The sequence below is a fragment of the Lemur catta genome, chromosome 14, assembly GCF_020740605.2.
Source record: "Lemur catta isolate mLemCat1 chromosome 14, mLemCat1.pri, whole genome shotgun sequence".
NCBI classification, from domain to species: Eukaryota; Metazoa; Chordata; class Mammalia; order Primates; family Lemuridae; genus Lemur; species Lemur catta.
In genome coordinates, this window is record NC_059141.1 from 50,428,562 (window position 1) to 50,454,959 (window position 26,398).

The window sequence follows — 26,398 nt, forward strand, 5'->3', positions numbered from 1 at the left end:
GGCTTCTGCAGGACTGCGAGGCTGGGGAGGGGGCCGTGGGGCCCCAAGGCTGTGGAGGAGGAGGATTAGGGGTAGGGGCTAAGAGTCCCCCAGTTGGAGGAACAGAAACAATTTGGGATATATATAGGCTGGTCTCCAAAGTCGGCAGGCTGAAAAGCTTAGGTGCCGTAGTGGGTGTTCAGCTGCAATGCCAGGAAAGGTTCCGGTCAAAGCCGGGGAACCAGGGACAGCCAGTGAAACCCACCAGACTCCAACCAGAGCCAGCGGGGACAGCCTTCCCTGTGAGGCAGTCAAGCCTGACCTACCTTCTTCCCTTTAAAAAAACAGAAAGGTGAAACCCACACGGTAAATGGAGCCTTTCACTGCCTTTGGAAGAATAGTGTTTTCAAAAAGGCTGGGAGGGTTTTATGTTCTGTGGGTTTGGGATTGGAGAGGCAGGTAATTCAAACAGAGCAGGGCATAAATGTCCCTTTGCTTAGCAGACCTTTTCTACGTTCAGCACTTTATATTAACAGTGTGAGCTGGATTTTAGGAGGATGGTGTTAAAGATCTCAAAGCATCCTCAAAAATCTCAGAGATCCACAATTCTGGTGCAAGCCACCAGCAATTCTCATCTGTTCAATAAAGCAAATGCCCTGATGGTCTTTGCCAAGGGAGCACATTGCCTCAAAAATATCCTAGGAGGGTGGATCTCAAAATGGGGTCCTCAGGCCAGTGGCATCAGCATGACCCAGGAACTTGGTGGAAATGCAAATTCTCAGGCCCCACCCAGATCCTGAACCGGAATCTCTGGGGAGTGGGGCCCAGCAAGCTGTTTTAACAAGCTCTGCAGGTGACTCTGATGCACACTAATATTTAAAAATCACCGTCCTAGAGCGGCGCTTCAAACTGTAGCTTGTGCAACTTGGTAGGTCGGACAGCTTTTGTTGTTGTTTTTTTTAATATGACAGTATTGTGTAGATTAGAAAGTCTCATAGTGCTTCCTGTATGATAATGACAAATGTGAGTTTCATACAACTTTCGTTTCAGGGGTGTGTGTGTGTGTGTGTGTGTGTGTGTGTGTGTGAGGTTTTGGTCACTAAGTGTGAAAGCTACTGCTCTAGAGCCGGAATGCCGTCCCGAGGAAGGCTCCCCTCTGTAATCTGTCTGAATGGGGAGGTTTTAAAGATCACGGCAGGAGAGTTGCCCCTGCCCCATCTGGTGAGGTCACGGTCACATAGGCAGCAGCGAATAGAGGAGAAGGACTGTGTCAGGGCAGACAGCCTCTTTACAACTCTGGCCTAAAGTTAAATTATTAATAAATTATGCATTTTCCCCGGGCTTACAAAACTTTGTCCCCTGCCCCCATGCAGATGTGCCTAGTGAGGTGTCTACAAGTATGTGGACCAAATAGCTAACCAGTCACATCTAGGTAGTGGGCCTGGGGGTGATTTGTAATTTTCTTCTCTGTATTTATCCATTGTACTTGAATTTTGCATACTAAGCATCTAGCATTATTACAAAAACAATAAAGTCACTGCCTAAAAAAATTTCAAAGCCGAGGGTCCATCTCTCTGGAAATACAGAAAAAGGCAGGCCGTCCCCAAGGGAGGGCAGGGATCTGTCCCTGGCCAAATTCCACCCATCCCTGAGGCTAAACCCAAAACCCCACATGTCCCCAAAGCCGTCCTGATCCTGCCCCAGAGCCATAACCAATCCCCCAGGGGACTAGTACTACGGCCCCCCCCCCCACACACATCTATCACCCTCATCTCCCTAGAAAGCCCCTTTTGCTCCTCCCAGTTCTCACACCAGCCCCCTAGGCAGGCTGGTCCCTACCTCCACTCTCCTCTTCATTATCCAGAGAAGCTACGCGAGCTGCCCAAGGTCACCTGGCTGGAGGTAGGAGGCCAGGACATGAAGGGCGGGGTCTCTTGACCGCACATTCCTCTCCCAGCACCATTTATCTCTCTACCTTGCACCGTTCTTTATCAGGTAATGTGCATAGCTATCAAGGTATAGCACCGAATAAATAGAAAAAGCAAGGGAAGGGAAGGAACCTATTCCAGGGCCAAGGAGAAACCTGGGATGTTGTTGAACTTCCCCTTGACACTGGGCCCCCAAGGTCAGACATGGGGGAGGCAGCCTGGTGGGGCTTGGGGAGTCCAGACATCACCTAGCTGTGCCTTGAACACTCCTGCTTTTGGCCCAGCAAGCTGTGCTGAACAGGGGCCCCTCAAGGTCATTTCCAAAGAATCAGCAGACAGGAGGCAGGGCAGCTCCCCTCCGGGTGCAGGAGGAGCCCTCCCTGCCTTCCTGAAAGGCTGCTCCCTCGCTGCCCTGTGCCTCAGCCTTCTCACCTGTAAACAGGGTGTGATGATATATATGATGGCAGTGCCTACCCCACTGGAGCACTGTGAGGACTAACAGATGATAACGCATAAGCTCCCAGAGCAATGCCTTGCATAAAATAAAGGGTAGAGGGTCACTTAGTATGACTACTAGTCTTTTTTTTTTTTTTTGGAGACAGAGTCTCACTCTGCTGCCCTGGGTAGAGTGCATCATAGCTCACTGCAACCTCAAACGCCAGGGCTCAAGTGGTCCTCCTACATTAGACTCCCGAGTAGCTGGGACTACAGGCACGGGCCACCACGCCTGGCTAATTTTTTCGATTTTTAGTATAGATGGGATCTCACTCTTGCTCAGGCTGGTCTCGAACTCCTGGCTTCAAGCAATCCTTCTGCCTCAGCCTTCCAGAGTGCTAGGATTACAGGCGTGAGCCACCATACCCAGCCTTAGTACTAGTCTTGCTATTAAATTAGCTATGGGGAATGAGAGGTCACCCTGGAGAGGAAGTGAGCCCCGAGATACCCTGCCGGGAAGCCTGGTATCACTGGGCTTAGAACCTCGTGACTGGCACTGAGCAGCATGTTGGGGTTTCAGGCCCAGCCAAGCCACTTTCTACTGTGTGACCTGCAAGTGGCTGACTTCTCTGGCTTCACCCCTCCTCTGTCAAGTGGGGACAGCAATGCTACTTCACAGGGTTGCCAGGAAGACGAAATGGAATGACACCTGTAAAAGGGTGGAGTGGTGCCTGGCACGGAGGCGGGTTTCATTAGAGGAAGTGGTGGTGGCGTTAGTATTATTGAATGCTCTATGGATCGCCCTTCTTAACAAGTGGCTCAGAGCTAGTCAAAGCAAGAGGGAAAATGGAGGCGGGCAGGGTTAACCGGAGCCTGGGAATGGCAGGTTTGGAAGCTGAGTGGACAGGCTGGGGCTGGCTTCCAGGAGCTACAGGGGATGGATGAGGGATGTGGGGGCCTCCATTCGTGCTGTGTGGGTGGAGTCCAACGCGACTGCTGAGGGCTGGGACTGTGGGAAACCAACCTGGGAGCAACCTCTTAGCAATGATCATAGGCAATTACCATAATAACAGTCCCAGGCAGAGCAGCACTCTGCAGGGGTCCCTCAAGCTGTTTCCAGAGCTGGTTATTTTCCAGGTTGTGCCTTGGTAGACCTAATGGTGGAACACGGAACCCGATAGGGTAGAACTTTAATTGTTTTAAAACTGGATAATTTAAAACCAGCTTATCCTGGGCTCGGCGGCTCACGCCTATAATCCTAGCACTTTGGGAGGTAGAGGCAGGATGATCGCTTGAGGCCAGGAGTTCAAGACCAGGCTGGGCAACATGGCAAGACCCTATCCCTACAAAATTTTTTTTAAATTACCCAGACATGGTAGTATGTGCCTGTAGTTCCCGCTGCTTGGAAGGCTGAGGCAGGACTGCTTGAGGCCAGGAGCTCGAGACCAGCCTGAGCAACACAGTGAGATGCTGTCTCTACAAAAAAATTAAAAATTAAAAAAAATTATCCAGGTATAGTGGCGCATGCCTGTAGTCCTAGCTACTCAGCAGGCTGAGGCAGGAGGATCCCTTGAGCCCAAGGGTTTGAGGCTGCAATGAACTATGATCACACCACTGCACTCTAGCCCAGGCAACAGAGTGAGACGCTGTCTCAAAAAATACAAAACAAAAATTAAAAAAATAAAAGCAGCTTTCACACATGAAACTGATAATGCTGGTTGCCTCTGTGGAGGGACCTGAGGTCTGAGTCAGGCCTGGGAAAGAGACTTCACCATGTATCTTCTCGTGCCGTTTCAACATTGTACTCTGGACATGTTATTACTTATTTCATAAAACTTAATAAAACTAAAAATAAAAGTAGGTGCCAGTTTTTTACCTATAGGGGTAGTGGCAAACTTCTTTTGAGGTTAAACTCGCTTATTTGGGAAAAGTCATTTTAACAGGCCTTTGGATTTAAGCAGAGGCAAAGACAAAATCCTATCCCAGAAAGGAAAATCTGGGGGCAATGAGAAGAAAAACTGCCCTTATAGTCTAACTTCAAAGCCTACCTTTTCTGCAAGAGAAGCGACACCTCCACAGAAATTACAAATGTAGTGATCAGGCCGGAGCCTGCAGGAGCCTGTAGGGAGGAATGGCTGCCCCTACAGCTGTTGGGGACTGGGGGTGAGAAGGGAAGTGCAGGCGGAACAGCCCTGCAGGCTGTGGACTTATTAGCATTCCTGGGGGCTTCCCAGAAATCCTTGGGTGGGGAGACTAGAGTTGTGCAACCCACACAGAACTGGGGCTTGGGTATAATGATGTGGGCATTGAAGGGCACAGGGGACCCCTGAAGGGTGTAGACACACAGACCTCTGGGTGTGCGTGCAGCACCTGCCCACTGAGGGCAGTGGCAATGTGTCGCATGCCCACCTGGCCAGGCCTCTGATGGAGACCATGTGTTTCCAGGCCCTTCCACAGACAGGCACTGCTAAGGCCAGGGTGGTGCTGGCACCCAGGTGGAGAAAGGAACATGTCCCCTAAAGCCTGGGGAGGGCCTCTATGGCTTCAAAAGTACTCCAGGAGAAATGGTGACTCATTGCCCAAGGGAAAGCAGAACTTTTCTCTCATCCCAGAGGGTCATTTGCCCCAAACACAAGCACCCAGTGACTGCAGAATGAATCAGAAGTGCCAGCCAGGGACAGAGAGAACTGAACAGGCCTGTGCTTCCGCCCTCCTCCAGGAAGAAGCTGGCCCTCTCGCTTCTCTGCAGAAAGAAGACTCAAGTCTTGTTCCACCTCTTTCTGGCTGAGGGAGCTCAGGCGGCCAGTAAACTTCTCTAAGCCTCGGTGTCTTTGCCTGGAAAATGGGGATAATCGTGCCTCCCTTGCAGGTGAGGGTGAGAGGGCGACATTCCGCACAGGGCCGGGCCACTGGCCCCTCCTCAGCTAGCCTGGCTGCGGGCGGCACCAGGAGAGAGCCGTGAGTGGCAGCAGCAGCTGTGGAGCTGGCGTCCTGCGCCCACAGGCTGGGCCAGGGAAGCTGGCACTCGGCCCCTAGCTTGACTCATACTCCTTTTCCAGGTCTGGCCCACCAAAACCAGGACAGTCCCTGTGCTCCTTCCAGAGAGAACAATCAACAGGGGTTTAAAGAAACCTCGCACCCCAAATGGCCGCATCAGCAGGATTTGCACAGCCAAGGAAGCTGGGGCTCTCTGCCACCTCCTAAATGGATCTACGATCTCCAAGAAGCTCTGGGGCGTGACCCACACTCTGAGATGGAAACGCCCCTGGCACTTCCTGTCTGCACTGCGCAATTTATTGGGCAAATGTTGGGAACACTCCACCCCCCTGTGGTTCTCTGGTGGCTTCACTTGTGGCTGGATGGCAGAGTGGCTAAGAGCACATCTGGAGTTTGACAATCATGGGTTTGAATCCTGGCTGGATGACCTTGGACAAATCACCTAACATCTCTGGGCCTCAGCAATGTCATCTGTAAAATGAGACTTCATGCGATCAGACTGATGCAAATAAAGCATCCAGCCCAAAGTACATAAAAAGCTCAGACACAACCGTATCCCCCGGGAAGGTAGGGCCAGTTTGTTAGTCTCTGAGTGTCCTCTGACATGGCACAGGTGGGACACACAGCTCAGCCAGGCGTTACTTTCATAGGTGATTCCAACAGGACAGCAGGCACCATTGTCTTGGAAGAGCAACTCTAAAAGCTCAACACAGGCTCCTGAGCCGTCCCCTCCCTGCCCAGAATTCCAAGTAGGAGCTTGGCACGGAGGCCCTTTTGGAAGCTCTTCGTGTCCATCACCACTTCCAGAAGCTTCTGTCTCAGCAGTGCGTATGAGTGGGGCCGGGATGGGGGCCCCGGGGGTATGAGGGCAGCTGACTTGGCCCTGCCGCCTGGGGTGTGAGAGTCCCCTCGTAGGGCTCTGGGCTCTGGGGTCATCAGAAGAACCACAGAGGGCAGACGGTAGCTGGGCGGCAGACAGCGAGACTCAGTGATGTCATGTTTTCCCCAAATGACTCCAAGGCTTGCCCCTGGGCTATGAATGGTGCGCTGTGTGCTGTGGCCTCCTGCCCTTCCTGTCGCAGGGACCCACGGCTGCAGCATCCCTGCCCTGCTCCTGGCTGTGGCCCCAGCCCAGGGCTTGTCCCAGGCTGCCCCTGCCATGTTATCTCCAATCTCCACTTTAAGAGAAGACTTGAGTGATGGCCAACATGAGTGTCATTACTGCCCCATGACTGGGTGACCTTGGGCAGGTTACTCTGCCTCTCCGAGCCTCAGTTTCCTCATCTGTAAAATGGAGACAAGGGGAACAGCCTTGTTGGGTTGTATGGGGCTTGGTGAGGATGACTGTAAAGCACCTGGCACACAGCAGGTGCTTAGCAAGTGGAAAGTATGACATTCAAGGGCCTCTGTGACCGCAATTTACTTTTTTAGCTGCATCAAAATCAGTCTCAATAATAGCTCACCCTTTTAGATGCTCACTGTGTGCCAGGCACTGCTCTAAATGCTTGTATACAAATGTATTTTATTCTCTCATATCACCCCCATGCGGTGGGTATCACTAGTGAGAAAACCGAGGCACAGAGAGGGTAAGCAACTTGGCCATGGTCACACAGCCAGTGAGTGGGGAGCAGGGTTTCCCATGCACGTAGCCCGGCTCTAGAGCCTGCACTGTAACCACAACTCCACCCCACCTCGTCTTTCTCTCTTCTCATGCAGCCTACAAATAACAGTTCAGTCCTACCAGACTCCTCACCAGTCCCTGCATTCGCTCTGAACTTCCCAGCTCTGGGCCCTTGCCTGGCTTCCCTCTGTGCATCGGAGCACCCACCGCCCCCAGGAAGCCTTCCCCAAGTCCTCCCTCAGGCCCACCTTTGTGGGCTCATCACAGTTGGACTCAAAGGTGGTTCCTGGTGCCCAAGTCTCCCCTCTTCGTCTGGCCTGAAAATGTCTCTTGTTATCCCCAGCCCACCCTGCAGTGTCAGGCATGAGCAGGTGCACAGGTGAGGCCCAAGAATCCAGCACGGGGAGCCTCACTGCTTTTGCGAGGACGGCTTGCAGGCTGGAGCCGGAACCACAGAACGCTCCTCCCCAGCACTGGGGAGACAGCCTGCCAGCCGGGCTTCCTTCTCTCTGCTCAGGGGAAATGACTCAGCCACAGGAGGCCCCTGTTACCTGGGCATGGGGACTGGACCCTGGAGAGCTTGAATAGATGTCTGCAAAGGGGACAGAACTGCTGGTAGGGTTGGGTAATGGCCCCAGCTCATGTAATTCAAAAGGGTCTCCATGGACAGGCAGGAAGGGGCAGGACTGGGGGGCCTCTCAGAGGGTTTCAGGCTGACCTTCAGGATCCCAGCCCAGCACCCCCAGGGTAATGACCTCAAGAGGCCATGTGCCCGGGGTCCCTCTCTCCTCATCCCCTCCATAGCCCACACCAGCCACCCCTCCCACTCACTGTGACTCCCACCACACTGCCCAGACACGAACCACTCCTGCAGGAGCATCCTGAACGGGGACTGTCCCACTGTCCCAGCCAGCAGGCCCGGGAGGGTCCTGCATCACAGCTGTCGCTCGCTCCTCCCACAATCAGGCATAAGCCCTCACTGCATGCCAGGGGCTGTGCTAACGGGAGACACGAAGGTGAACCAGGCAGATGCTGTGCTGCCCTCGCAGAACTCATTACCTGGTGGAGACCACAGGCCACTGAACAGCAATCGCAGAACGGCGGGGTAAGATGTGATGAGAGGGACCCGCAGGCAGCTGTGGGGAGGGGCACTGGCCCAGCCTTCCAGGAGAATATGACATCCAAGCCCAGCGGAGAAGAGGGGAGGAGGGAATGTCCTTGGCAGCTGGAAAGGCTACAGAGAGCAGGGTGTGCGCATCTGGAAATGAGGACAGTTTGGAACTTGGGGCACCGAGTGCAGGTGAGGGCTGGGGAAGAAATATTCACTGAAACCCACAGGGCCTGTGGAGGCCACTCCGCGTCCTGAGCGGCTCCGTGCTTACTCTAGGTGGGGTTTCTGTCCTGCTGGAACAGCCGCCGGGGAGACAGAGGCCTCCGATCTGCTCGTTCCCCTTGCTAGCGTAGATCACACCTGCTGCCATCCGAGCCCCGTGCTGAGAGCAGGTCAGAGCAGGGGGGAGCCGCAGAGAGCTGGGCCTTGCAAGAGGCAGCTGTACAGCCTGAGACGCCCTGCCCAGGTCAGCCAAGTGCCCAGGTCACACTTTCACTCAACGTGCCCACAAAGGGCTGTGCAGCGCCAACCTCCCCAGAGCTTCCTAGCCAGAGCCCGGCGGCACCCCTTGGTGACAGTTAGGAAACGAGTGCTCGTGAGTGCCACTTCTGTCCGTGCAGCCACAGCAGGACAGACACACACAGGTGGTTCCACGGCAGGGCTGAAAGCACAGCCCTCGGAGCCAGAGCCAGCCTCGGAGCTCAGGCCCGGCGTTGCCCGTCACCAGCCGTGGGATGTCAGCAATGTCCCCAGCCTGCCTGGCTCTGCCTTCCCGTCTGTGCGATGGCAGTAAAAGCGCAGCTACCTCAGGAGCTTCCGGTGACCACTCAATGCGTGGATGCCCGAAAGGTGCTGGGGACAGTGCTGGGCTTGCTAGCTGCGGTTACTATCACCGTTTCCTGTGTAACCCACCCCAGACACCTGCGCCAGATGCAAAGGGAGAAGGAAAAGTGAAAGAGCAATAGCATCTCTGAGAACAAAGGTGAGACAGGGGGCCTGACCTTTGCGGTCATGGCCGTTTTGGTTCTTCATCTTGGGTGGAGGGCGACATCCCCTTTGGGACTCCCAGGCTCTAGGTTTCTAATCTCAGGGCCTCTTCGGGCATATCTGTTCTCAGCCCTACAGGACAGGCCCTCAGCTTCTGTCCCCAGGGGAGAATGGGGCACCTCCAGCCTGCTGTGGCCCGACTTGTGAAATTCCTTGCTGAAAGTCTGAGCAGTCACAGCAGGGGGGTGGGGTGGCCCAGTTTGTTTTCAAAATATTTCCTCAGATAGCACTGCTTTGGCTCAGACACGTTAGCACTTTCCAGAATCCTGCAGATGGTGCGGCAGCTGGAGAGGAAGGGGAGGGGGGACGCGGGAGGAGAGTGGGCGTGGCCCAGGGCCAAGCTCAGGTAGCCGCGTGGGCCGGGGCTGGCGCAGGCGGGCATCGGCACGGCATGTGTGAACAGGAGTGTGCACACGCACAACAGAAAGCCGATCAACCTGTACACGTGGTTTGCAAATGTCTAAGCCGTGGAGCCTTACTATGAACCAGAACTTTCCTCAGAAGCCCAATATGGAGACCAGACAAACGGAAGAGGGGCCTGGAGCCCCCTCCCATCAGGCCTCTGATGGGTCCCTGGGGAACTCTAGGACTCTGGGGAACCTAGTTTGAAAACCCCTGCTGCTAAAGGAATCAGACCTTTCTCGGGGAGTCAGCACCCACACTGGTTTAAAGTAATGAGCTTCCTGGGGAAGATGACATTATCTTTCCAATAAATTCCAATCAGATAGAGGAAATGCCATACATCCTGGAGAAGAGGGCCTCAAAGAGTGCAAGTGATCGATCCCATTCGCTAACAAGTTTGTGGGTGTCCCTGGGAAGCCACGCACTTGGGTCTGTGAGTAGTGGGGCAGAGACTGTGTGGTGGATGACAGTAGTAACACGTGCCTGGCTCTCACTGCACCAGACACACTTCTAAAGTCCTCACATACACCAACCCGCTGGCAGCCCTGTGCTCCGGCAGGTTACTACTACCCTCCTCTCTTACAGATTAGGAAACTGGGTCCCAGAGAGGTTAAGTAACTTTCCCAAGGCCAAACGGCTCCTAAGCAGCACCTCAGGCATTCTGGCTTTAGAATCCCAGCTCTTAACCACTACATAATTTGCCTTTCGAATCAGTGTGTCCCTGTGTTTGTGTACCTGTGTGTGCACACATTTGTGCCTTGTAATGGTTGTTTGGGTGTGTATCTATAATATGTCTGGCTGTTTACAGAAATGTTTGTGTGTGGGGGTCATTATCGGAGTGTGCGTGTGTGTGTGTGTGTGTGTGTGCACATTTCTGCCCACAATGATGCACGTGCTGGTCTGTGACCATATGGGCGTGCAGCCCAGCCCACCAGCCCTTCTCCCACCGAGGCTGCAGCACTCAGGGCTTGCCTCACAGCCGCCACTCCAGCAGCCTGGCAGCAGCAGGGCAAAGTAGCAGGACCCAGAACCTTCCAGCAGTGCCCCGCTCCCCAGATCCCAGAGGGGTCCGGGTTTGCAGCTTCAGCTCAGCATAGCCACACAATGAGAAGGCCCCGTGGCCACCCCCTGGCTATGAGGTGATGCCCTCCGCTGCCAAGCCCTGGGTCTCCCCCTCCTCATTGCTGGGTTTTTAGAGTTGGTCACCAGAGAAATTGAAGGTAAGAGACTGACACTTTGCTTCCTATCCCATAGACTCCATCAAGTACAATAGTGCTGAGCTTCTCAAGATCACCACCACCCTGAGCTGTTATGGCTACAGCCAAAAGCAAAGAAACTTGACATTTTAGTCCAGGAAGCCACAAAGTAAAGGAATAGATGGATTTTGAACGTTTCTTCACAGGTGGGTCCCCGCTTAGGGAGACACGATGAGAAAAGTAGCTTTGGTCCACCCACCCGAAAGCCACGTTTAAGATACAAAGCTTCCTTAAATGCCACAAAACTGCAAAAAACCTCCACCGGTCTCCACCATCAAAGTCAAACTCACCAACCCATCAAGAGGTCACCATCTGCCCGCTGGGCAGGGCCGGGGCCCGTGACTTAGTCAGATGGAGCAGGGCTGAGCTGGGACCCCCAGCGAGCTTCTCTCCCGCACACATGTTCTTCCTGTCCGTGGCCACCGCGTCCCTGCAGCACAAGGACTGGCTGGTGCAGGGTGTGTTTCCTGACTTTTGAGGCGCCCAAAGTCAAGGAGGAGGGGCTGGGCAGGGAGGGGGCAGGTGTAACCACAGGAGGCCAAATAAGAACATCCCAGGCTGGCCTCCGAGGTGGTTGTTTACTTGCGGCATTCAGGGGAGGCTGAGCTGGGAACTGGCTTGTTTATTTTCCACACTTTTCCTCCAAATCCTTTTCATAGACTCCTCCCGAACCCCAGTGATAAATTTCCCAGAGCCCAGAGAAACCCACAGCCCTGCTGCACACAGCCATCTTTATTAGGAGGCCAGGGCGGGAGGAGCGGAGGGGGTGGGAGTTGGGAGACACGAAGTTGCTGGTGGTCGGAGCAGGCCTGCCCCCTCCCTCCACACTGGCCAGGGCCCAGGAGCAACTGGCCAGATTCGGGGTGACGGAGACAGAAGGCTGAAGTGTGTCCACCCTCAGGCACAGAGCTAACTGTCCCGGCCTGCCAGGGGGCCACCCCACACCCAGCTGTGGAATCCACACGCTCTGGGTGGGACCAACAGCATTCTAGCATCTCTTCAGGCCTCAGAGAAGAAAAGGTGACAAGTATCATTTCTGTTCAAGGATTGAAAAGGGGAACTGTTTCTGTTCAGATGTCACGCAAGCCAGAGACCTCTCTGAGTGTTCCCACGCAGCTAAGCCTCGCTCAGCACTCGCTGCTTTACAATTTCCCAGCACAGACACTCACAGACCCTCCCTGAACTTCACCCATCACCTGACAATGGTCCCAAGTGTCTCCCATGTGTACCGCCTGTGTGTCAGGCACTGGGGCGGAGCCAGGGGTACAAAGCCCCTGCCCCACAGGTGGAGTGGCATCTCCTCACACCCGGTCTCTCAAATTCCATTCTGGTCAGCGTGCCCATTCTGCAGTGGAACAGGGAGAGGGCCCCGGTATCTTTGCAACTCAGCCCTGCAAAGGCTCTCGGAACTCACCCAGGTGGGCTTGCTGTGGACGTGGGCAGGGACCGGCAGGGCAGTACTCATCCAATGCTCCTGGCCTCCTTTTAGGGGTGCCAGCTTTTCCCCTACTATGGACACCTGTGCCAGCAGCTCTTGGGGCACAGGTGGGGCTGGGTGGAGCAGTGAGGACCTTGCCCCACCAAGGCAGGCAGGTAACCCCTCTCAGCCCTTGGGGGAGCAGGAGTATAGAATACCAACAGGCCTGGCACAGTGGCTTATGCCTGTAATCCCAGCACTTTGAGAGGCTGAGGTGGGAGGGCCACCTGAGGCCAGGAGTTCGAGACCAGCCTGGGCAATATATGGAGCCCCCCCATCTCTAAAACAATAAAAAAAAAAAATTAGCTGGGCATGGTGGCACGTGCCTGTACTCTTAGCTACTCAGGAGGTTGAGGTGGGAGGATCACCCGAGCCCAGGAGTTCGAGGCTGCAGTGAGCTGTGATTGTACCACTGCACTCCAGCCTGAGTGACAGAGTAAGATCCTGTCTCTTAAAAACAAAACAAAACAAAACAAAACCCCAACCAGACTGAAACACGGGGATATACCGAAAGCAGAACAGCTACAGCTCCATGGCTTCACAATCTTGGCCCTCCACTGCAACTCTTCAAGCCTCGTTTCCTCATCTGTAGAGTGGGGGCAACAGATAACTGCTGTTCCTCTGTGGGGCCTGTGTGTGAAAGCAGCAGCTGGGGAACACATGAGCCAAGTGGCTGTCACCTCCCCTGGCTGCCCCGGCTCCACCCCATCCATCTCTTCTGTGGACCAGACACCGCTGGGGAGTCCAGCTCTCCAGGGTACCTGATCGGGGTGGGAAGGATGGCCCCTTATATTTACCAGTTAAGTGACAAGGAGAGGTGACAGGGAGGGCTGATTTCCCTAGGTAATAGATTACCCTGGGGAAGGCCAAAAAGGGAAAGGAATACAGAAATCCACTTGAGGATGTTTCCATTTACCTGGCAATTTCTTCCCTACCCAAGGTATGGCCGTAGTGGCAGCTTTGTCCCCACTTCTCAGATAAGCAGCAAATCATCTCTCACTGGAGTAACTGCAACATATCTCTGAATTTACCCCCAAACCTCCAGATGCACATAGACAGCTCCAGCAGCCTGGTACCACCCAGCCTTTGAGTCCTACGGCCTATGGTATAACCCAGCTCGGCAGAGTGTGTGGAGAAAGAAGAATGCAGTCAGAGACCCCAGGGCCACGTTAGTATACAGTAGCAGTGGTGTTTCCTTGTTGCCATGGAGAACCAGTAGGGACCTTACAGACAGCCTGGCATGACAGGGACAGCATGGGTTCTGGAGTCAGACGATCAAGGTTCAAATCTTGGCTCTGTCTCTCATCACCTGTGTGACCTTAAAAAAGTTACTTAACTTTTCTGACCCTCAGTTTCCTAATCTGTAAAATGGAGATGAAATGCTAACCTCACAGGATGTAATGGCTTAAGGAGATAATATACACAGGGCTCCTGATTCACAGAAGGCATAAAGAAGGTGGAAAGGTGGTATGGGGAAGGGACTGGCTGTAGTGTCCCACCTGAAATTGAGGGTGGCCAAGCCCCAATCACCCCTTCTTTCATTTGGGGGCCATAGTCCTTGGCTTTGCTAATTTCAGCATTTATTAATAGAAGTCTGAAATGCACACTGAACCTAGTCAGAGTTCTTCACAAGGGGGAATGAGTGGGGAATGATACATTTCTTTTCAATTATATCGAGCCACCCCCACATCTTTGTGTGCTCTGAATCACAAGACTACTGGCAATGCAGTTCTAGGAAGGTGGATGCTTCTGCTCCTCTGGGAAACTCATGCAAGCTGGTGTGGAAGAACCCACACCAATACTCAGGACAGGGACCGTGACCACCCCTCCACCTGCTGCCACCACAGAGCCACTGCTGGAGGACACTGCTCCTAGACCCTTCATGAGACCCATCTCCAGCCAGGCCAGAAGGAGCCAGGAAGAAATCAGATGCTCCCCAGTTCTGCATGTTCCCATGTCCCCTCTGCTCTCAGCACATGCCCACCAGCCTGGCCCATCTCTTTCTCCACTTACCCACCCCTTTCCCCTGCAGCCAGGAGATGGGCGGGTTGATGGAATCAATCCTCTCTGCTGCAGATCTAAAGTTATTCTTAAACTGAGACCCCACTGAATCTGCCAAACAGCACACTATCTACCAAACCCCACACTGTCCCCAGCGTGGCCAGGTACAGAAATGGAACTTTCGCTGCTGCCCTCTTGGGGGGACAGAGGACAGAGGCCAATGATGGGGCTCAAGTCCTCAATGCCAGCCCACAGGGCACCGTACAACATGCTGTTTGGGTCACTTACCCAAACAGATCGGGCAGGGCTCCCCAGAGCCACTCAGAGTCCCCTCCTCTGTGGGAAGACCAATTCCAACCTAGTGGAGGCCCACTGGGCTTGGCTCTCAGTGAGTCCATAATAAATATTAATTACTGGTGACTCTATTTATCACTCAACTACTTATCGAGTACTCACCGTGCCAGGCACTACACTAGGCCCAGGGAAACCCTTGGTTCACCTTGGACCCCAGGACACCACGCATCAGAAACCAAACACAATTTCAGGTGCAAGTAAAATAAATAAGGCTTCAGGACCGGCCTGGTTTCTCCCTGACCTTGGAAGCTTAAATTCCCCCAACTTCCCTTATACATCCACACCAGGGGCTGGAATCTCCTCACCGGGTCCCCCTGGAAGTCCCTCTGAGGAAGCACATCCGCTGGGGGGAGGGTCTCTGCTTCTCTCAGAGACCCTGTCACCGCCACCACCCAGCTGTCCAGCACAGCACCGACCTGCCAGCCTTTTCCACTCCGTTCCCAGACCCCGGCACGCGGGGCTGAGTTTATGAATCACTCCCTCCTCTCTCCGTGCCTCGCCTCCGGAAGGGCAGCACACACCCAGACACATCATCCAGACACCGAGTTTCCACACCAGATCCGCCCCTGCTGAACCCCGAGAACTGACTGCAATGTCTGCTTTCCCCCTCCCCACTCCTTGGCCTCGGTCCCGGCCACTACTTTGCAAAGACCAGGCAGCCCCTTCCCTGCCCGTTGCGCTCTGGGGGGAGGAGGGGTCCTTCTCAGTGGGGGGCTGCGGGGCAGCAACGACCAGGGATTTATTTGAGGGGCATAAGGACGTGCCTGGTTTAAAGGCCCAAACCGCCCCGCGCTCCCAGGAATGCGCATTTCGGGCTGCGGCTTGTGCCCTGTCGGTGTGGCGTGCTCAGATCTGTACGCGCTGTGTGTCTGGGGCTTGAGTGGTGATGAGCTGTGTGTCTGGCAGGTGTGACTCTGGGTGCAGAGGTTGTGGGTGCCAGCGTGGGGTTTTCCCCGAGCCGGGACCTCCCTGTCCCACCCTCCGCTTCGCCCCCCTCTTCCCCCAAAGTTTGGCGCGCGCGCCGGGATGCGGAAGGCGGCGGGGCGCACGGCTGGGCGGCCTCCCCCAGGCCCGGGAGGCGGATCCGGGACGCCGGCGCCCCACTTACCCCGGCCGCCGAGCCTCCCCCGGCGCGGGCGGATCTGCTCCTCCGTGGCTGGGGTCCGACGCGGGCAGCATCCGCTCGCAACTTCGCCCTCCTCTCGGAAGATCCCGGCAGAAGCGGCCCAGCGGCCCCGGCTCCCGCGCGGCCCGGGCTCTGCGCCCTCCCCGGGGGCGGCGGCGGGCAGGGAGGGAGGGAGGCGCGGCCCGGCGGGTCGGCACGCGGGGCGGGAAGCGGCGCCGGGAGGGCGCCGTCCTGCCTGCGCAGCGAGCGGGCGAGCGAGCGGTCCTGCCTGGCGCCCTCCCGCTCCGGCCCGAGCCGGCGAGCGGCCCGCGACGGCGGCGGCAGCGGCAGCGGATTCCTGAACCGCGTCCAAGGCGCCCGGGGAGCCCTCCTCCTCCTCCTCTTCCTCACCCCACCCAGCTCCCACCACCGCGCGCCCTGCAACTTAGGAACCGTTGGCGAAGTTGGCGCTGCTCGGGCTGCGCGCCGGCCGGGCCTCTGGGGGAAGGAGGGGGAGGAGGAGGAGCTGAGGGGGAGGGGACCGGGACCCGCCCCCGGGGAGCCGCTCTCTCCAGGACCCCTCTGCAGGCCTTTGTTCCGGGCGCTGCACCTCGGCCCGCCCGTCCCCCGGGACTCGCTCGGGGTCGCTCGGATCCCCACCCCTTCCCAGCAAGGCCGGGAGGAGCTCCCAGCCACGGGGCGGGAGGGTGGGGCAGGAGGCTGCGTGGAGATCCCGCGGCTTCACCCTGCCAGAGCCCCCCCAGGCTGTTAGCGACCCCCCACCCTACTCCCTCGGGAGACCCCACTGGTTGTGCGGGTTTCCGTCATCTCTGGCCTGGGGAGGATCTTCCTGCCCCGCCTCGGGGCAGGGAGACTAAATGCCAGGTCCTCCTGGTTTCCAAAGACCACAGCACCGTCTCCCGGGCGGCAACAGGTCACCCTCCTGCCCTTCTGCGCCTTCCTGCGCCGCCTGCCCGTCCAGGGCTCCCGCAGTGCAAGACCCGGGAAGCGGGAAGGAAGTCGGTCCTCCCCGGGCAGCCAGAGCCTCTTGGCATTATCTTCGGACCATCCTGGGCAGATGGCGTCTCCGGCGGGGGCTGCCGGGCAAGCAGGGACCCCGTCGCCTCCCGCGTATGGGGCAGTGGCCGGCCGGGCAGCTCCGGCTCTGGCGTACAGAGGCTAGCTTCGCCAGGAACGTGGGCAAGGGCTCAGAACCGGAACACAAACCGAACCTCCCCGTTGCTTGTCCGAATCGTGGTGATGGCCATGCCTCTGAGAACCTCAGAATGGCTTTGATGCTGCTTGTCTGGCTTTTCTCCTGGGACTTCCGAGTAATTAGCGTCCTGAGCTAATTCAGGCCTAAGATAGGAATCCTGATGTTTAATGGGAGTGTGGGGTTTAGACACAATAAGTGATTTCCTGTAGAGGAGAAGTAGGAAAATCCAAAAAAAAAAGGCAAAAACCTCAACATCTGCACTTGGCTTCCCTCTGTCATTCTCAACATTTACAGATGGGAAAACGGAGAGCAGACATGCTTCAGGCAGCAAATGAAGAATCAAATCGAGCTGAGCACGACGCAGGCCTTCCCAGGAGCCGGCCCCCTCAGGGGGTGGGAGTTGAGGTCCCTGTTCCTTGCCTGGGTCCAGACCAGCTGAACTTCCACCAAGGCGGCCCGCAGAGCCAGCCTGGGCAAAGTGCTCCCGACTAGGATGTAAGACCTTGGTTTCTCTTTTAGCAGAAAAAACCGATTGGGTGCCTTGGTCCTATTAGTAACAGTTCTGTGACCTAGTACAGGGAACCAGAGATTCAGTGAGAATTCAGACCCCGCCTCACCTCCTGGGCAAACTTCCAGCATCCCTCTCTCTGCATCTTCCACAGACCTGGTTGTCCTCACCTCACCTGACGTCACGTCACCTCACCTCACCGGCTGCCTCTGCCTTGAAGTCAGTCCGCGTGCTCTGGGACAAGTTTTCAGTGAGGGTATCTTTGCACGTGGGTTCCTCCACATGCTATGGCGTCTTCTCAGATGGGAGGGCTGCCATTGCAGCCTCACAGATTTGTCAAGAAGCTACATTTAGCTGTACCTGCTGGCCCCATAAGGGAGACTTTCCCATTGGGACATATGAAGTCTTGGATTTTATTGTTGACACTTTGTGATGCACCTAAGGGATGCAAAGGCCAAAAGCCAGAACTGAGTCACCATCATATTAAAGAGAATGGGACTCTGTGCTGCTGTTGGAGGAAGGGGAAGGTGGAGCACAAGCGATCACTGAGAAATTCCTGTGTTCACCCAACCCTTACTGAGCACATATTGGAGCGCATACTGGAACCTACAGAGGTAAACAAACCTTAGTCCTACCCTCTGTCTAGAAAGGACATACGTCTAAACACATACTAATGATATAATGTGCTAGTTGAGGTGAGGGTGATGGAGGGGTTTCCAGAGCATCACCACAGGCACAACTCCAGGGGGCACCAGGCACACAAAACGTGATATGACTCTTGGCTCCTGGGATTGTGCAATCTTGTAGCCTTATTCCTGGAGCTGAAAACCCTGGCCTGGGCTTAAGAGAGGAGCCGGAGTTGCATAGGCAGAGAAGGAGGCAGAGATGAGACAAGGGCTTTCTGGGTGAAGGGACAGCAATTGAAAGAAACAGAAGTGTGAAAGGGCATTCATTCCCCAAGCCGAGGACTGGCATGACAGCCAACGCTTGGGCCTCCCGTGAAGGTATCCTTGGTGCAAATGAGAGGTAGAGGGTAAAGGTCTGATCCAAGACATTGGGAATTTTCATCCTAAAATAGTTTCCAGGCTCAACTTCTTCCCACAGTTGCTCAGCCAAGAGAATTGGTCTCATTTTTTTACCCTGTTTGAAAAATGGAAAGAACATTCCCAGCCAGAGGCAGAATTGCAAAGCAGTTAAAAATATGGGAGCTTGAGCACCACCTTAACCAAGCAATCCGAGTAACATCACTAATAATAACAGGACAAACGGCCTGACGTGATGCCCTAAGAAGAACACAACGTTGAGTGTGAAGTATTCCTGCCAAAAAATGCATCACTCCAACCTCACCATGAGGACACATCAGACAGACCCAAATGGAAAGATGTTTACGAAAGAACTGGCCTGTGATACTTAAAATGCCAATGACGTGAAAGACAAAAATAAATAAAAAGGCTAAGAAACCTTTCCATGTTAGAAGAGACTAAAGAGACAGGAGCACTGTGATAGGCAGGTTTCAGTGATGAGCTGTCACTTCCAAGATTAGGTTACAGAAGACTGAGACTTCTGTCTTGCTAGAATTCTCTCTCTGGCTCCTCTCAGCATGCTTGCTCTGAGGAAGCAAGTTGCCAGTTGTGAGCTGCTCTCTGGAGAGGCCCATGTTTCAAGGAACCGAGGGAGGCCTGGCCAACAGCCAACAAGGAACTGAGGCCGTAAGTCCAACTGTCTGCAGTGACCTGAATCCTGCCAACAATCCCTGAATGAGCGTGGAAGCAGATCCTACCCCATTCGAACCCTGGGATGGCTGCGCCCGACACCTTGATTGCTGTCTTGTGAGGGACCCTGAGCTAACGAGCCCAGCTAAGCCATGTCCAGATTCCTGACCCACAGAAACCAAGATGAAAAATATTGTTTGAAGCCACTAAGTTTGGGGTAACTTGTTATGCAGCTGAATATAGCTAACAGAACCACTAAATGCAATGTGCCCTCCTGAAGTAGATTCTGGCACTGAACAAAAAAATTGCTATAAATGACTATTTAGATAATTGGCAAAATATGAACAGGGACTGAAGAGATACTAAATTATATCAATGTTAAATTTTCTGAGTGATAAATGTATTATGGTTTCGGAAAAGGATGTTTTGTTCATTAGAGATAGATACTGCAAGATTTAGGGTCATGATATCTTCCACTTCCTCTCAAATGGTTCAGAAATAATAATAATAATAATGAATATTATACATAATAATAATAATAATGAATATTATACATATTATATGTCACATACATAATTACAGAGAGAGCATTTCATTCATATATTAATCATATTCATATATTAATTTGCATGACAAACCACCCAGAACTTAATGACTTAAAACAACAAAAATCGATTATTTCTCACAATTTTGTGGGGTTAACTAGATTTAGCTGGAAGATTCCTTTGCTCCATATGACATCAACTTAGACCACTCAGTCTACTGCATTTAGCTGGGCTGGGCTGGGCTGGAAAGTCCAAGAAAGCTTCATTCACGTGTGCGGCGCCTTGGTGCTCCTCAACATGGCCTCTCTCTCCATGTGGCTAGCTTGGGCTTCCTCACACCATGGTGGTTTCAGAGTAGACAGATTTCTTACACAGTGGCTAGCTTCCAAGACGGAGGGATTGTAAGCTGCTCATCCTCTTAAGGCAGCCCAGCTGTATGCTGGGCCAGGAAGTTGCTGAGCCTTTCCAGGATCTAGGGCAAATCCTTTTCCGTACTCCAGGAAAAGTTAGTTGGGCAGTGACTCAGAGAATAATCCTAGGCACAAAGGAGGAGGGGAAGAGGAAGAACACAAAGCAGCTCCCCCAGCTGGAGGTTAAAGGGCCTAGAGGTTCAACAGCCTAGAGTGAGCTCTTTTCTCACCCTGCTGCCTCCCTTGACACTTAAAGATGTCAAGGGGTCGAGAGAGGAAGAAAAAATGTCACTTCTTTAGCACAAAGTGCCAGGAGCTTAACCCACGCCATTCCATTTAATCTTCACATCAACCCTGCGAAGAAGCCATCATTATCCACTTTGAAAAGAAGAGGTAGCAGAGGTCCTATGAGGTGCAGTGCCTTGAGCAGATGCGTACTGCAAATGTTTTGGATCAAAGAATGTATTTGCTTTATTTAACAAACATTTTTAGCTCAGGACTGTGCTTGGGAACGCAAGGATGAATGATGTCTTAGTTAGCTATTGCTGCAATAATGCTGCATAACAAACATCCTCCAAATCTTGGTGGCTTACTCCACCAAATATTTATTTTCCTCATTCACAGCTCAATGGGTCAGCAGTGTTCTGTTTCAGGACATAGGTTGCTGGGCTAAGGACCTGGCTTTGGGTTCAGTTCAGGTCTACTGAATCTCTCCACTGGCTACCCTAGGATACGTACTGTGTGCATGCAGGTGGGTCCCTGCAGCCAGCTGGATATCTGAGAAGACTTTCTAGAGAAGGAGATGCCTGAGGTATAAGTGCAAAAGGTTGAAATAAGAGCTCCTGGCTGAAATGGAGAGAAGTAGGTGAGGAAGGGCATTGCAGGCAGTCAACACTGTGTGAGCCAGGGCAAGGAGGCCAGGAACAGGATGGCATGTGCAGGGAAAGTGAGGAGTGGTTTGCTGTGGCTGGAGCGTAGAGGGAGAGGCAGTGGCTGTGAGGAGGGGGAGGGAGGTAAGGGTAGGCAGGAGCCAGCCTTGGAGGGCTTTGTGATGTTCTGGACATCTTCCTTCACTCCTCCGGGTCTCTCCCCACATCTTTGTCCATTTTCTGTTGCTTATAACAGAATACCTGAAACTGGGTAATTTATAAAGAAAAGAAATTTATTTATTAGAGTTATGGAGGCTGAGACGTCCAAGGTTAAGGGGCCACATCTGGTGAGGGCCTCCTTGCTGGTGGGGACTCTCTGCAGAGTCCCATGGTGACACAGAGCATCACATGGCAAAGAGGCCGAGTGTGCTAGCTCAGGTTTCTCTTACTCTTCTTATAAATCCCCCAGACCCACACCCATGGTAACCCACTACTCCATGAATCCATGAATGAATTAACCCGTTCATGGGGGCTCTGCCTATTACCTCTTAAGAGGCCTTAAGAGGCCCCACCTCTCAGTAATGCCACACTAGGGATTAAACTTCAACATGAGTTTTGGAAGGGGCAAACATTCAAACTGTAGCACCCCCCTTGCTCCATTTGGCTCCATGCCCCGCCCCCCCCCCAGTAGCTGACTGGTGTGGGCCATGCCCAAAGGCTGTCTAATTTTGGGAAGATGAAGATGGCAGAATGTAGTTTTTGCCTTTCTCCAAATTACCCCTGTTGTGGACTCAATTGTGCCCCACTCCATTCATATGTTGAAGCCCTGAGCCCCAAAGTGACTGTATTTGGAGGTAAGGCCTAATGCTATGGTTTGAATGTATTTATATCTCCAAAATTCATGTTGGAACTTAAACCCTAAAATTATGGTACTAAGAAGTGGGGCCTTTGAGGGGGTGATTAGGCCATGAGGGCTCTGTTCTGATAAATGGAATGAATGCCCTTATAAAAGAGGCTTCAGAAAGCTGCCTGGCCCTCCCATCCCTTCCGCCATGTGAGGACATTGCAAGAGATGCCAACTTGAAGCAGAGAACAAGCCTTTATCAGACACTGAATTTGCTGGTGCCTTGACCTTGGACTTTCCTGTCCAAGCCTCCAGAACTGTGAGAAATAAATTTCTGTCCTTTATGAATTACCCAGTCTCCAGTATTTTTGTTATAGCAGCACAAATGGACTAAGACAGGCCCTTATGAAGCTAACTAAAATTAAATGAGCCCCCCCCCACACACAATTAGGCAGGGTCCTAATCCAATAGGGCTAGTATCATTATAAAAAGAAAACACACCATATATCTTTCTTTGTCTGCATGTGCACAGAGGAAAGTCCACATGAGGACACAGCAAGAAGGTAGCTGTCTGCAACCTGCAAGAGAGGCTTCACCAGAAACCAAGCTAATGGTGCCTTGATCTTGGACTTCCAGCCTCTAGAAATGTGATAAAATAAGCTTCTGTTTTTTAAGCTACCCAGACTCTGGTATTTTGTTATGGCAGGCCTAGTAGAATAGCATACCCCCAGTAAAAACAAAACTAGGATTAAAAATACCCAGAAGATCCACAGACAGTATCTACAACAAAACTAGGTTACAAGTTAAAACCAGAAGCTCAAAATACATGTGGGTGGGGACAATCCTAGCAGTTACAAGACTCGTGTGATATCAGTGTCTGGGGGTTCTGATGGTCCCGAGAACAGGTAACCCCAGAAATTACCAATGAGCGGTCACACACATGGCAGGCGCATCTGGGAACAGCAGGTGAAACCAGAACATAATTCTACAGAATCCAATTTGCATGTGAGTGCAAGAGGACCATTGTGCAATGAGGTCTGATCGTGCTGGGGCCATTTGGGAACATTTCATTTTATTGTGCTTCACTTTATTCTACTTTGTAGCTATTGCATTTTTTACAAATTGAAGGTTTACAGCAACCCTGCATTGAGCAAATCTATTGGTGTCATTTTTCCAACACCATGTGCTCACTTCATGTCTCTGTGTCATATTTTCACAATTTTCATAATATTTCAAACGTTTTCAGTATTATTATATTATTATGGTGACCTGTGATCAGTTATCTTTGATGCTACTGTAGTAATTGCTTTGGGGTGTCATGAATAGCGCCCACAGCAGACTGCAAACCTAACTGATGAATACGTGTGTTCTGACTGCTCCACCAGCCAGCCGTCCCCCCTCTCGCCCTCTCCCTGGGCCTCCCTCATCGCTGAGACACAACAATATTGAAATAAGATGGATTGATAACCTTACATGTGTTTTACCCTACATAAAGAATTTTAAAAAATCACCCTACAATGTCCTCAAGTGTTCAAGTGAAAGGAAGAGTCTCACATCTCTCTTTAAATCAAAAGCTAAAAATGATGGCGTTTTAGGCCAGGCACGGTGGCTCACGCCTGTAATCCTAGCACTCTGGGAGGCCGAGGTGGGTGGATTGCTCGAGGTCAAGGAGTTCAAGACCAGCCTGAGCAAGAGTGAGACCCCGTCTCTACTAAAAATAGAAAGAAATTATATAGACAGCTAAAAAAATATATAGAAAAAATTAGCTGGGCGTGATGGTGCATGCCTGTAGTCCCAGCTACTCGGGAGGCTGAGGCAGAAGGATTGCTTAAGCCCAGGAGTTTGAGGTTGCTGTGAGCTAGGCTGACGCCATGGCACTCTAGCCTGGGCAACAGAGTGAGACTCTGTCTCAAAAAAAAAAAAAAATGGTCGAGTTTGGTGGGAAAGACACGTCACAAACCAGGACAGGCCAAAAGGTAGGTCTCTTGCACCAAACAGTTAACCAAGTTGTGAATGCAAAGGAAAAGTTCTCGAAAAAAGTGCAAAGTGCTATTCCAGTGAACACACACATGATAAAGTAAAAACAGCCTTATTGCAGATATGGGGAAAATTTAGCAGTCTGGATAGATCAAACCAGCCATAGCATCCCCTTAAGCCAAAGCCTAATCCAGAGCAAAGCCCTAACTCTCTTCAATTCTGTGAAGGCTGAGAGAGGTGAGGAAGCTGCAGAAGAAAAATTGGATGCTAGCAGAGCTGAGTTCATAAGGTTTAAGATGCCATTTCCAGGCAGGGTGCGGTGGCTCACGCCTGTGATCCTAGCACTCTGGGAGGCTGATGCGGGAGGATTGCTTGGACTCAGGACTTTGAGACCAGCCTGAGCAAGGGCGAGACCCCGTCTCTACTAAAAAAAAAAATAGAAAAAAATTAGCCAGGTGTGGTGGCGTACACCTGTAGTCCCAGGTACTCTGGAGGCTAAGGCAGGAGGATTGCTTCAGCCCAGGAATTTGAGGTTGCAATGAGCTATGATCATGCCACTGCACACTAGCCTGCATGACAGTGTGAGACCCTGTCTCAAAAAAAAACCAAACAAACAAAAAACCACAGATTTTCAATGTAGACAAAGCAGCCTTATATATGGGAAGAAGATGTCATCTAAGATTTTCATAGCTAGAAAGGAGAAGTCATTGTCTGCCTTCAAAACTTCAAAGGACAGGCTGACTCTCTTGTTAAGGGCTAATGCAGCTGGTGACTTTAAGTTGAAGCCAATGCTCATTGACCATTCCAAAAATCCTAAAGCTCTAAGAATTATGCAAGATTGGCCTGGCATGGTGGCTCACATCTGCAATCCCAGCACTCTGGGAGGCCGAGGCAGGAGGATCCCTTGAGGCCAGGAGTTCAAGACCAGCTTAAGCAACATAGTGAGACCTTGTAGCTACAAAATTTTTTTTAAAAAAATGAGCCAGCTCTGGTGGCATGTGCCTGTAGTCCCAGCTACTTTGGAGGCTGAGGCAGGAGGATCCCTTGTACCCCAGAGTTCAAGGTTGTGGTGAGCTATGATGATGCCACAGCACTCTAGCCTATGCAACAGAGCAAGACCCTGTCTCAAAAAAATAAAAAAATGTTAAATCTACTCTGCTTGTGCTCTCTAAATGGAAAAACAAACCCTGGGCGACAGCACATGTTTTACAGCATGTGATAGAGAATATTTTAAACCCACTGTTGAAACCTACCAGCTCAGAAAGAAAAAATCCTTTAAAAATATTGGTGCTTTGCTTATGTAAATTTGATGTTGTAAAAAAATAAAATACTATTGCTTATTGACAATGTACCTGGTCACCCAAGAGATCTGAGGGAGATGTACAAGGAGATGAATGTTGTTTTCATGCCTACTAACACAACATCCATTCTGCAGCCCATGGATCAAGGAGTAGTTTTGACTTTCAAGTCTTATTATTTAAGAAGTACATCTCATAAGGGTATAGCTTCCATAGATAGTAATTCTTAGTGCTAGATCTGGGCAAAGTAAATTGAAAACCTTCTGGAAAAGAATCACCATTCTAGATGCCATTAAAAACATTTGTGATTCATGGGAGGACGTCAGAATATCAACATTAATAGAAATTTGGAAGAAGTTGATTCCAACCCGCATAGCTGACTTTGGGGAGGAAGTCACTGCAGATGTGGTAGAAATAGCAAGAGATCTAAAATTATAAGTGGAGCCTGAAGATGTGACTGAATTGCTACAGTCTCATGATAAAACTTGAAAAAATGAGGAACTCCTTCCTACGGATGAGCAAAGAAAGTGGTTTGTTGAGATGAAATCTACTTCATGTGAAGATGCTGTGAACATTGTTGAAATGGCAGTAAAGGATTTAGAATATTACATAAGATTATTTGATAAAGCAACAGCAGGGTTTGAGGGGACTGACTCCAGTTTTGAAAGAAATTCTATTGTGGGTAAAATGTTCGCATGCTACAGAGAAATCTTTCCTGAAAGGAAGAGTTAATCGATGCGGCAATCTTCATTGTTGTCTTGTAAGAAATTGCCACAGACACCCCAGACTTTAGTAACCACCATCCTGATCAGTCAGCATCCATCAACTTTGAGGCAAGACCCTCCACGAGTGAAAAGATTACTATCAACACTTGGGGAAGGCTCAGATGATCATTTTTTAACAATAAACTATTTTTCAATTAAGGTATGTATATCATTTTTTAGACACAATGCTATCACATGCTTAACAGATTGCAATATAGTGTAGACATAACATTTATATGCACCAGGAAACCTAAAAATTTGTGTGACCTGCTTTCTTGTAATATTCACGGTAGTCTGGAACTAAGCCTGCAATATTTCCAAGGTATGCCTGTACACTGTTTTTTGGTTCCTCCATAAAATCTCAAAACTAATAGGTTGGAGCTCTCTTTCCTGTAAAATTCCCACACTGGGACTTTGAGAGTAGACTCCAAACTGACCAGGACAGGCACACCAGGGATAGAGAAAGAAGTGCCCGATAAAAGCGGGCTTGAAGGATCACGGTGGGCTGAAGGATCAGAAAGTATAAACACACACACACACAC

The 26,398-nt window shown here is 51.9% G+C and overlaps 1 protein-coding gene across 3 annotated transcripts in view; it reads right to left on the reverse strand.

Annotated features, from left to right (window-relative positions):
- CHST3 (carbohydrate sulfotransferase 3) overlaps nt 1–16,093 on the reverse strand; it is a 47,288-nt gene extending 31,195 nt beyond the window's left edge. For all 3 annotated transcript variants that reach the window (XR_006739332.1, XR_006739331.1, XM_045569206.1), the window contains exon 1: nt 15,717–16,093. The gene's annotated coding sequence lies outside the window, so the exon portion shown is untranslated. The remainder of the gene's footprint in view (nt 1–15,716) is intronic.
- Between the last annotated feature and the right edge of the window lie 10,305 nt (nt 16,094–26,398).